Source organism: Amblyomma mixtum, chromosome 5 (genome assembly GCF_055824585.1).
Source record: "Amblyomma mixtum isolate Tamu chromosome 5, ASM5582458v1, whole genome shotgun sequence".
Lineage (NCBI taxonomy): Eukaryota > Metazoa > Arthropoda > Arachnida > Ixodida > Ixodidae > Amblyomma > Amblyomma mixtum.
In genome coordinates this window covers 28,055,734-28,067,930 of record NC_143016.1, presented here as the reverse complement: position 1 = coordinate 28,067,930, position 12,197 = coordinate 28,055,734, and the positions used below count along the sequence as shown (strand labels likewise).

General features: G+C 47.4%; 1 long non-coding RNA gene across 2 annotated transcripts; it reads right to left on the bottom strand.

Moving 5' to 3' along the window:
- Nucleotides 1-6,490: 6,490 nt before the first annotated feature.
- On the bottom strand, nt 6,491-11,417 carry LOC149341609 (uncharacterized). 2 transcript variants are annotated; one of them, XR_016282948.1, is made up of 2 exons: nt 10,529-11,417; nt 6,491-9,956 (listed from the first exon to the last, which is right to left on the bottom strand). It is a non-coding gene; the product is annotated as an uncharacterized LOC149341609 (long non-coding RNA). The 2 variants fall into 2 exon arrangements; XR_016282947.1 differs by having other exon boundaries at nt 6,491-9,747.
- Between the last annotated feature and the right edge of the window lie 780 nt (nt 11,418-12,197).

Here is a 12,197-nt window from a genome sequence, read left to right as displayed (position 1 = left end):
TTCTTCCTATACCTGTTTTATTTGTCTATTGCTATAATTTTCGCAACGCTGCGCGAACTACTCAGTGCGGTACTTGCGCAGTGTCGCTTAGAATTTGAGGCTTCACTCATGTACGTACTTCATTCAGTTCGAACAGCTTTACTCCGCAGAAAGATTCTGCCAGATTTTCCGGGAAAAGTTGCTTCAGGAAGCTTGACCGCCAGTTCAGAAACCATGAAAAAGAAAGGACACGATTAATAACGGGGCAAAAGGCTGTGTGCCCAAAACATGGAAGCTTATTTCTTTCCGGTTTAATTCATGAAACGTGAACCAACAATCGGAAGATTTACGCAATGGCGGAACCGGTTCTATTTCGCGTGTTAACAAATTACTCTCAGCGCGAGCCACTGAACGACCGTTTTACTCGCTGCTTTATTTAATACATTATTGAACAGCGGTAACATTACGGTTTGTATGCAGTGTGTACGTGCCGAGTGAAGCTAATCTTTAACTCAACATCTGGTATTAACTTACGTGAAGGATACAATGCCAACAGATGTGGAAAATAAAAAAAAACTAATTAAAACGTTCTAATGAAGTGACTGAGTATATTTTTGAAGTGTATCGGTCATAATAAAGCTGGCGCAATAAATAGCTAATAGTCATGATGGCAAACCAACTTGAAAACCAGTGCGCGCTATCAAAATAAAATAAAATAAATCGGATGCCTGAAGGGGAACCTTTAAAAAGGTTATAAAATACCTCCTTTTGAATCGTGTTCCCCTTTTCAATGACATTTAATACATTTGCATTTTACTTCGGTAGTGCGCCGCATAATAAAATCCCTCACGCAGAGCGCTTAGTGCTTCGGATGCTAGACAAAGTGCATGTCGCTCTTCTGCGGCCTTTTCCGTGAGTGTGGTATAATAATGTAAGCTTTATGAAGTGAAGAAAAAACAATTTAAAAATGAAAAATACTTGCAGAGGTGGCTCCGTGCATATGCATATTAAGACTTACCCAGACCGATTCCGTGTTCCGAGATCGCGAGTTCGATTCCAGTCGCAGCGGCCGCGTTTCGACGGAAGCTAAACGAAAAAATACAGTTGCACTGCAGTTCCGTGTTCCGTGCCCTGCACTACAACAACCCTGAATGGTCCAAAGTTTTTTTGCACTATAAACTACGGCTCGCCTGAAAGGTGGTCTAAGCTTTGGGACGTAAAATACAAATTATAGTGAATCGCGAAAATTATTTGCCTACAAAGGCACATCCGCAGTTTATGCTAACGCACCTGACAAAATGCCGAAGGTCTCTCACCTCTCACTGAGTAAGTTAAGGGCGCTGTCCCTGACTTGGATGTTTTCGCAGATACCAGGAGGCTGTCTTGTGCAACGAGAGCGGGTGGCTCAGCAATCTCAGACCGCGAGGGAAGGCGAATGAAGTGCAGAGGTCTGATTGTCCTCCCGCATCAGTGAACTGTTGCACAGACAGTGCTGTAAACCAGAGGGATGAGGTAGAATTGGGCCTGACGGGAAACGCGCCCGATAAATCGTCAGGATAAAAAGAAGCGACGGTCAATATTTTGACAGCGCTCTGCCAGGAGCCTTGAAGGAAACCACGCCGCAGGAGGTGCCTGCGCAGGAGAAACGTACCAAGGTCGCTTCATTTGGGGTTATGTGGCTCTGAGTCACTCAGGCAGTGCTTGTGAGCGAAGGCTCTCCAGCCGCATTGTCCCCTCGCATACTATAGTGAATTCTAGGCCATGTTGGGATTTCAGAAGGTGAGGTTGGTCGCTGCCTCGAAAGAAGGAGGAAGAAATATTCGCGACGGCGACTAACGGTCTCTCCACACTCTTTTGTTCCTGCTGAAAAATCTGTCACCACCCACAGCTACACGTTATTCGCAGCATCGACCTCACCTCAACACACCTTTCACCCCCGCCTGTTCCTTCCTCTACTCTTTCTGCACCCCCCCCCCCCCCCCTCCCACCACGTATGTCCCAACTGCCCAAAAGCCTATGCCAATCTGGAGGATTCCTCTTCTCTTGTCCCGTTGTTATTCAGCCTCCCCATATCGCTACCCTTATGTGGAACCATTGACCCAAAAACCGGCTCTGTTGAACCTTTTTATTCGATGTTCAAATGTTATCGATAGCCTAAGAGCCTTACTGCAGCGAAAGCCAGCACCGTCCTGTAATCAGTGTGACACTTAGGGAAGAAACGACATCGCCAAATGCTGTGAAGGCCCCGCAGCGTTCTCATTTTTAGTGGCATGCCAGCGTCATCTTTCACTGGCAGAAACCTCATTCCATAGTCGTCTGTTGGAGAGTCATTCTTTTAGTGCTCGTTGAAGATAATCCCAGAAAAAAATAACACTCCCAACAGTCTTAAAAAAACATGTTCAATAGTTTCAGGCTTCCGACAAATAAAACGGTGCACTGTCTATGGTAAAAAAAAAAAAAAAGAAAGCATTTTGCCTCGAGATAGCTCGCTACTTATAATGCATTCGTGAGGAATTTAAAGAAAGCGCTTTTGATCCCACCGGGAAAGCACATAATTTTCACGCGTTTTAGAACTTTCTCGTCTGGACATTCACACCAAAGAGACCTGTGCAAAGGGACTGGCAAAACATCACTCAGTTCCTTACACAGGTTTTTCCGAGTGATATTGCTTAGATACCCAAGAGAGAAGCGGGCTTCAAGGAGACGGCAGGCTAAATACAGTTCTCTGAAGTAACCAAAACAGCCAGCTGACATTTGCGTTGTTGGGACAGTCAAATTGGGTAAATATCTGCCCAGCCTGGATTGACACACAGCACACACTTAGAAGTCCGAAACACCTCGAAAGGAAAGGAATCTACTGTCCGTTAAAGGTGCATATCATGCTGACCAGATAAGATGGCCGTCTAACGTTCGAAATAAAATGGCGAAAGAAAAATTGCGGACACCGGTGATGCGTCGGTGAGCACACGTTCTTTGTGCTTCTTCCAGAAAGGCTTCAAGTGCTCGTAATTCTAACGGCTATAATTCATATTTTTCTGCGCAGTTAGCAGTACTTTGTATGGTAGATTTAGCCGTATACTGAGCAGATATTTAAAAGAAAAACACATTGTCTGATTTTAAGTGCTGTGCTGTGGATGCCCTTTTATTAGGTAGTATTTTGCGCATGCGCAACTCGTCCCAAGATGAAAAAAAGACAAAGAAACCAAATCATCTATACCAATGCTTGAAGCCTACGCTGGCTGCACGTTCGTCTGAGACATCGTCAAAGATTAAAGTGACCAATTTTTTCCTCGTGCCATACGGCAAAGAGTAGTCGGCGACGTTTTAGTTTGTTACTTGTACAAACAATTTAGAAAGAGGCTGGAAAAGAGAGGTATTGCGAAAATAAGCAAGATTCGCAGTAGAAAACAAAAACGCACAAGAAGAGAGTGACAGAAAGCACAGCGAACGAAGATAGACAGATAGAGCGAGGAAAAGAAAAACGTATAAAACAAGCAGGCGCTAGTGTTCGGAGCGACCGAGTAGGCCGCCTCCTTCACGAATGGAGACCAAGCGCCGGAGCTGTGCAGAGAGCGAACGATGTGCACGGACAATGGGGACGCGGAGGCCCGGGAGACAGAATCTCGGGGAGAGCGAGGCACGGCCATTGTGCGGCCGGGCCGGAATTGGTTTCGGAAGCACCTGTCGACAGCACGAGGCGTTCGAGAGAGAACAAGCGCCCCCCGTCCCGGCTGGAAATCACGCGGCACCGGAGGCGGCTCTGTGGCCGGGCGAAGAAGAGGACCGCGCAATGACTCGAACTGGGGGTCGCTTGCGCACACGCAGCGAATGCCGCTCCTGTTCGCGCGATGCCTGCTTACGCATGCATTGCCCTACAGCGGGCGAGGACACACGTGCCGCAAAGTATCGAGTGCAAATACACAACATTCACTTTTCAAACCTGGGAGGCAAATGGGCGCTAAAGAGTCTCTTTGCAGTCCCGTGGATTGCTGCACTCCCTGTCTCCACTAAATGGCGCCCTGCAACCGGATCTATTGAGAGGCCACTGAACGGTTCATGCGCTGCGCTCGCTATTTTGGCAATACACATACGCAGCTTTGGCAACAGGCATATATTCATTCCAGCAGCGACTTCAATGCTAGGGAAATGGCAGATTGCGCCGGAGTTGCAACATGAGACGTTCGGAACGACGACGCGGAGCCGATGAATCGGGTGGAATGCTCTCTTTTGCAGCTATCTGGATGCAGTGCCCAGTACGACTGACGGACTTCGCGGCTCGAAATTAACAGAATGGGGCGGGTGTACATAGCCGAGAGGAGCTGTTCCTGACATCGCCCAGAAGCCGCAGTGCAAAGACAGTACGCCCTAACTTGACGTGCATTTAGGTAAAATAGAAATGAAAACAGCCGTCCTCCATTTTAAAGGTAACATGCGTAACTTGGATGCGCGTTGTCTTTCGAAAATCAGTGCAGAGGACAGATCTGAAGATTAAAGGAGCATAACCCTTTCAATGCTTTTGACATCGATTGGTACAAAGACAGTGAACATTAGTTTCTGGCGCGCTCGCCGTCTTCGCTGGTTTCTAAATAAAAAAAAATGTTACATACCGAAAAAAATTGTGTTGGTCGCATTTTGCCACAGAGCTGTTATGAACTGAATCTTGGCCTGATTAATTCCCCCCCCCCCCACCTACCCCTTGCTTTTTCCATCACTTCGCGCCGTACTTACGAACAGCCTTTCTGTGCCATTTAAGACAAGATATCAATGCGTGCAGCAATAAAGTCGGGTTAAATTAAAACATTGAGACATATTTTAGTGTAAAACACGCCCCATGTAGACGAAACAATTCATTATCAGGCTAAAATGAAGGCCCTGCTGCAGCGCGACAAACCCTGGCAGGATTTACACTGAGCATGAAACGTTTTGTAGACATTCCTGAGCATGTAGAAAACGCTTGAATATCTAGAAGCCAACACACGCTGCGTTCATCGCAACGTCTCTGCAGCAGCGCCAACTTTTGAACATTTATTGTTCGATCTCGGCAACATTCACTACTTCTGCAGAAGTTTGATGCTCTTGCACTACCGCTAGAATTCTTTTGCTGCGAAATTGCACAACCATGGTTTTGTAAAGCATTTTTTTTTAAATTTCAGTTCTGTCTTATCGCGAAGCTTTTCTAGTTTTGAAATCTATTTCCGACACGCAGAGTAGGACGCCGGCGGTTTATACACGCTCAAAAAACAAAGAAACAAAATCTGCTGCCCTCTATTACAGAGTTTTCCTATAGAAGCGCCTGTCCCGTCGTCTTCTTTTCTTGTGTCCCTGTTCCTGCGCTGTTTTTTTCTCAAGATGTACCAACTCGCTCAACTCGCCGTTTTACTGAAGTTTTCCTATATTCATTGACGTGTGCGTGGAAGACTGACCCTGGAGATAAAGAAATTAGAGGCTTACCTGTACATTATGTGCATTGGACTTTTAGCTGCCAGCTATCATGCCTGCAATCACTGCCCCTTATGGTTTCAATCAAAAACTAGGCAGCCAAGTTCAGCAATCGCATGAACGAGATTTTTTCACGGCTTTTATTTTGTGATTTCTCGAACAAACGGCCTAGATTCATTCATTCATTCATTCATTCATTCATTCATTCATTCATTCATTCATTCATTCATTCATTCATTCATTCATTCATTCATTCATTCATTCATTCATTCCTACTGTGGTTTGAACTTTTTTTAGGCGAGACAATCAGCGTGGGCACACACGAAACGAAGGCTACGTTTGCTACTGTAATTAACACGAAAAAAGTTATCAGACAGATGCAGATCAACAGCCCCGTTACGGCTGGCGTGCTTTGGTGTGTTTTCATCTCCATCGAGTTATGCACGTACGCAGTTTTCCGAGGGCTTGGAAGGAAGAGCAAACCCGGAGTATGAACTTTCGCTTCCCTGATAAACGTCATTACACTCTAGAATGGGACATTCCTGCAGAAGATGCTTCCGAAATAGAAAAGAAAGCTTAACCTTATTCTTGTATCCTCTGACCTTTCAGTCATCAGAATCGGTAACCAGAGATTTTCTTGCATGGCTCTGTACCTCGCTGTCTGCAAATTTATCTCGGTCTCATATAAGACTGCGCATCGTTGTTGTTGTTGGCCTCTGTTGGATTGTTGTTGTTAGCCTTTCCTTTCTCTAACGTCTTCCATTTTTCTTTTCCAGATTAGGTTGTGCGATCGGTGCTTCAATTTTCAGAAGTGTTTTTCTACTTACGGTCTCCCTTGTACGTTGCGCCCCTTATAAAATGCGAAAGTTTAAACCATGGACAGCAAACCTGGTCCTGTAAACAATGCTTTTCCTCTTTTTCTGCGCGCCCTCTACGCAGGAGGATCTTTTCCGGAAAGGTAATCACCGTTGTAGAGATTGCCGAGATGGCAGGGTTGCAGAGTTGGGCCGGCTACTAGGCCTAGCCTGGACCCATGCTAGCGGACGGAGCCGCAGCAGTGAACGCTCTCAAGACCGGAAGCCAAAGACACTTTATTGTCGCCAGCGTCTCTATTTATAGAGCCGAACCAGCGCCCTCTACATCTCCCCTTCCCAACACATTGACCCCCATCACGCACACGACACAGCTCACTGTCACACAGTCTGCGACGTTCAGTCACACAGGTTCACAGGTTCAGTCTGCGAGGTGTCCTCACACGTCGGCCGGATCTTGTAGTGCGCCCAGGTGGTGACGAAGAGGGGAGAGCGTCCAGGACTTCTTCTGGCGAAGACTGAAGCATCTCACGATGAGGTGAGGGACCGTGCAACCCTCGAGGTGGTGTAGAAACAGGGCTGCTGTCAAGTGCACTTGTCGGAGACGACAGCGTGCTTGAACACTGAGGTTCAGTGCTTGTGCCCGAGGACTCCTCTGATGCTGCTTGAGTTTGAGTAGGCAAGGTCGCGTGCCCGTTCTCATTCCACACAAGCTCTGTCGAGTGCGGAACAGAAATGTCATTGACAAAAGGCATCGAATGAATCCTGTTGCGGACTAGAATCTTAGTCGGATTCTCCACCACATAGCAGCGTGGTCGGGCTGCTGGACTAAGTACCACCGCAGGAGTTTTTACATCTCGGACCCAAACACGATCCCCAGCTTCGAGATCTCTCTGACGACTGGCTGCATGCCTTTTGTCGTAATGCTTCTTCTGAAGCTGGCGAGCCTGCCGATCCCTGGAGTGGAAAGTCGTAGATGACGGCCATTTGAGTCTCAACTGGCACTTAGCCATTGGCAACCTTGTTCTCAATCTTCTCCCTAACAATAGCTGCGCTGGGCTGTAACCAGTGACACCCGGAGTATTACGATAGGCCAACAATCCGAGAAATGGATCTGAAGACTTGGTGAAGATGTCTTTGATGGTGCGAACCATTCGCTCAACTTCACCATTCGATTGCGGGTAATTAGGGCTTGACGTTCTATGTTCGAAACCATACTGACCCGCAAAGGAGGAAAAGAGCTTTGAAGAGAACTGAGGTCCATTGTCGCTTCTTACTAGCTTGGGTATGCCGAATCGAGCAAAGATGCTTTTGATGGCATTTATAACATCAAAAAAAGTTGTATTCTTCAGGTGAATGACATCTGGATATCTCGAGTAATAGTCGACTACCAACAGATAATCATCACCTCTGTGCTTGAACAAATCTATACCAACCTCCTCCCATGGCATCAAAGGAGTTTTTGTAACCATAAGTGGCTCCTGACGAGGGATTCGTGTTGAAGCACATTGTCGGCACATGAGTACCTTGTCACGGATCTGTTGAGACATTCCAAACCACCAAACAGCTTCTTGCGCCCGTTGACGTGTTCTATTGATACCCTGGTGACCCTCGTGGAGAAGTTCTAATGTCACCTTTCGGAGAGAAGCAGGGATGACAAGTCTATGGTCCTTAAAGAGAATATTATCTATGAGGGACAAATCGCCTCTATACTCCCAATACTTTTTCATATATTGTGGAAGCCTTTCCTTACGCGGCCAACCCTGAGTACAGTATTGAGTTAAAAGGGTACATTCTCCATCCTGCTGTTGATGGCTGCGAACATCATCAGGACTGATTAGACGAGTCTCAGTGATTGCTGAAATATGCAGCTGTAAGAATTTTTCGACCATATCCACTTGTTGGGGAGGTGAAGCTACTGGAGTGCGAGACAGCGTGTGTGCAGTAGCAAGCTGCTTGCCAGGCACATAAACAACTCGGAACTGATATCGCATCAGTTTGATACGGAACCTCTGAATCCTAGGTGGCATCATGTCAAGATCTGATTTCCCTAGAAGAGTTACTAGAGGTTGATGATCCGTTTCCACAATAAATGAGATACCACGAATGAACTGGTCAAACCGGTAAATTGCCCATGTCACTGCTAGAGCCTCTTTTTCGGTCTGGCTGTAGCGTTTTTCTGCCTCTGACAGAGCACGAGACGCAAATGCTACAGGACGTAGCTCACCACTGGGCTGTTCTTGCAAAAGAACTGTGCCAATGCCAAAAGAGCTGGCATCACATGACAGAGTGGTGTTGTAGCTTGGATGATACTTAGCTACACACAGTGAAGACGTGAGCATTGACTTGACCTTGTTGAATGCTAACTCTTGCATAGGACCCCAGTACCAGTCGCTATGCTTATTTAGAAGTTCTCTAATCGGTGCTGTAGCCTGTGACAGATTTGGAAGGAAGCTACCAATGTGATTCACCATACCAAGAAACCGGCGAACACTATGGACATCTGTCGGAGTTGGTAAAGAACGGATAGCTTCAAGCTTGTCAGGACTCGGAGAAATACCATTTTCACTCACAACTACGCCTAGGAATTCTACTTGCCGTTGGCCAAAACATTTGTTTTTGTTAAACTTTACACCTGCTTTGCTTACACGATCCAGAACTTCAGATAACTTCTGGTCGTGTTCCTCTTTATCTTTCCCAAAAACAAGAATGTCATCAATCATATTAACAACATTAGATTGGCCTTCCAAGATTCTAGCCATTTTCCTTTGAAAGAATTCGGGAGCAGATGTTATTCCAAACGGTAAACGAGAGTAGCAGTAACGACCAAAAGGCGTGATGAATGTAGTGAATTCCTGACAATCTTCCGAAAGACGGATTTGATGAAATCCGGCAGTAGCGTCCAGCTTTGAGAAAACTTTGGCATCACCTAGTTGTCCTAACACCCATTCAACAGTAGGTAAAACGTGCCTTTCCCTGAGAACTTTCTTGTTAAGTTTAGTCAGATCCACACAGAGGCGGTATCCACCTGAAACTTTTGGAACTACCACCAAGCCTGCACACCATGCCGTTGGCTTGTCAATACGCCTAATAACTCCCTGTCTTTCAAGTGAGTCAAGTTCATCTTTAACCACGTTATGGAAGGGCAGGGGAATCCTACGTGGGACGCTCAGAGCAAAAGGTACAGCGTTTGGTTTTAGTCGGATAGTGTACTCCGCAACAAAAGTCCCTAAGCCTTCAAAAATTTCCTGCGTCGGCAACTGACCAGGAGAATGAGAAGGAGGAGCCTGACTTACTTGCGAACGTGCCAGCGCATCAACGAAATGAACAACTCCAAGAGCTGTGATGGCTGGATAACCCAGAAGTGGCGTCGACTGCGATGGCAGGACGTAGACTCTCTGCTGCGAAGTGCGACCTTTCCATTCGAGGGTAGCTAAAAATTGACCAGCAACCCTCAACTGCCGGTTGTCTGGCCCGATGAGGCGACCCTCCGGCGCGTCCAGCCGCGACGGAATGCCTGGAAAAGTGGCGGGAACCACAGTCACTTCTGCACCAGAGTCCACTTTAAATTCAAGAGGAAGTCCGTTGACCTTGACACACACGAACTTGGCGTTCTCCGTCTTCTCCTTCTTGATAGGATGCACAGAAATGGAGTGCGAGTGTCTTGCGGATGAGCGTTGCTTGGAGACGCAGACGCTCTCAAAATGACCCTTCTTTTTGCAGAATCTGCATGCAGCGTTCCGCGCAGGGCAGATATCACGTGTATGAGCTTCGCGTCCGCAGAAGTTGCAGGGTTTTTCCGAAGCGTTTCGACGAGCGTCTCTCGGAATGGATTTGCGACGCGCGGTGGCGTCCACATGCACAGGCAAAGTAGTACCGTTGTGCGCTCGTTCCTGGCTTTCCTTCTGCGCGTCCTCATACAAGCGTGCATGTAAAAGCGCCTTCTCGAGAGTCAAATCCGGCGTTCGGCAAAGCTGTTCCGAAAGCTTAGTATCGAACAGGCCAACAACGAAGCGGTCACGAACCAGCCTGTCTTCGACGCTGGAAGAGCCGTAGTTGCATTTCTTTACCATCGAACGCAGGGTGGAATAGAACGCGTCCACGCTCTCGGATGGTTGTTGTACACGCTTATAGAAGCGAAAGCTTTCATGAACTTCGTTCACAGGATGAATGAAGTGAGCCGTGAAACGTTGTTTAACTTCTGCATACGACGCGCTTTCCAGCTCGGTGAGCCCAAGAGAAGAGAGGATGCGGCGCGCTTGAACACCCATGCAATAAAGAAGTGCGCGAATCCTTACTTCGTCCGTTGCTGAAGACGCACCCGTGGCGACAGCAAAATCTTCAAATTGCTCCACCCACGATGACCAGGAGGCCGGGTCATCGAAGTCGAACGCTGGTGGCGGCGCTAGGCCAGACAAACCCGCGAATCGATGTTGCGTCTGAGTCGAAGACGACGCGTCCATGGCGCTGCAGATGGTCTTGGTCTTGAGATGGTCTTGAGATGGTCTTGAGATAGCCTAAAGATTTCAAAAAAAAAGAAAAATCAGAATCGAAACACTTCTGACACCATGTAGAGATTGCCGAGATGGCAGGGTTGCAGAGTTGGGCCGGCTACTAGGCCTAGCCTGGACCCATGCTAGCGGACGGAGCCGCAGCAGTGAACGCTCTCAAGACCGGAAGCCAAAGACACTTTGTCGTTGTTGTTGTTGTTGTGACTGAGAGAAGGATGAAAAGGAAATTGCACGGGCCTGCTACTGGCTCGAGCCAAGCCACCACCGCTGCCACGTGCAGATAGAGGAGAGTTAAAAGATCAGAGGAAGGAGAGAGAGAGGAAAGGAAAGACGCGCGTCGCAGCAACAACTGCGTCCGCCGGAGCGGACGCTGCTCAAAAAACAGATAAGCGGCCGAAGCCGCGCTCGCCGAAGCGAGAACAGATACTCTTACTTTGTCGTTGTTGTTGTTGTTGTTGTGACTGAGAGAAGGATGAAAAGGAAATTGCACGGGCCTGCTACTGGCTCTAGCCAAGCCACCACCGCTGCCAACGTGCAGATAGAGGAGAGGTAAGAGATCAGAGGAAAGAGAAAAAGGCAAGAAAAGACGCGCGTCGCAGCAACAACTGCGTCCGCCGGAGCGGACGCTGCTGAAAAAATCAGATAAGCGGCCGAAGCCGCGCTCGCCGAAGCGAAATCAGATACTCCTTTTAACGAGATCGCCAGCGTCTCTATTTATAGAGCCGAACCAGCGCCCTCTACAACCGTCAATGCTGGGTTTCTTCTTTTTCCCTTCATAAAAAAATGACAAATAATTGTTTATCCGTACCCTGCACGCTTTCCCTCGGTTATCATGCGAAAACAGTAAGATTGCTAGAATTTCTTTATTTGCGTCTTGAACAAGCTGGAGCAAAAGTAGGCGTCTAAACCAGGCCCGCCACAGCTCAGAAGACCACCATCATCAGCAGCATCTCTCAACATTTTCTCATTTTTTTTTTGCCACGTCGAACCCAGAGTAATGCCGTGGTGCGGCGCAGGCGGAGACGGCACAGGAGATGACGAAACGTGAATGGTATGAAAAACTGGTGCTGAATTCCCGCGCAGGTGAAGTGAATGAATAGACTTTGTTCCTTCAAGACATATTTATGGGCTGAAGGGAGATGTATACTCAAAGCCGGCAACTGCGTTGCAGATTATATTTTTCGCTGCACTGAACTGCTGTGTCATTGCTAACATGCGTATTGGTTCGGGATGCCATACTGGGTTAATTTTATATATATATGGAAAGACCTTTGCCCTGCGGTGGACGTTGTTAGGCTGATGATGATGATAACTATTTCCCGGCTGTAGATCCAAGGAGTGTGTGGTAATTTGTATTGCGTAAATAGAAATAATGAAATAAAAATATATGTGGACCCGCGGGATTGAGCTTGGAATACGTATTTTCTTTACCCATCGCCCAACATCGCCCAGCATT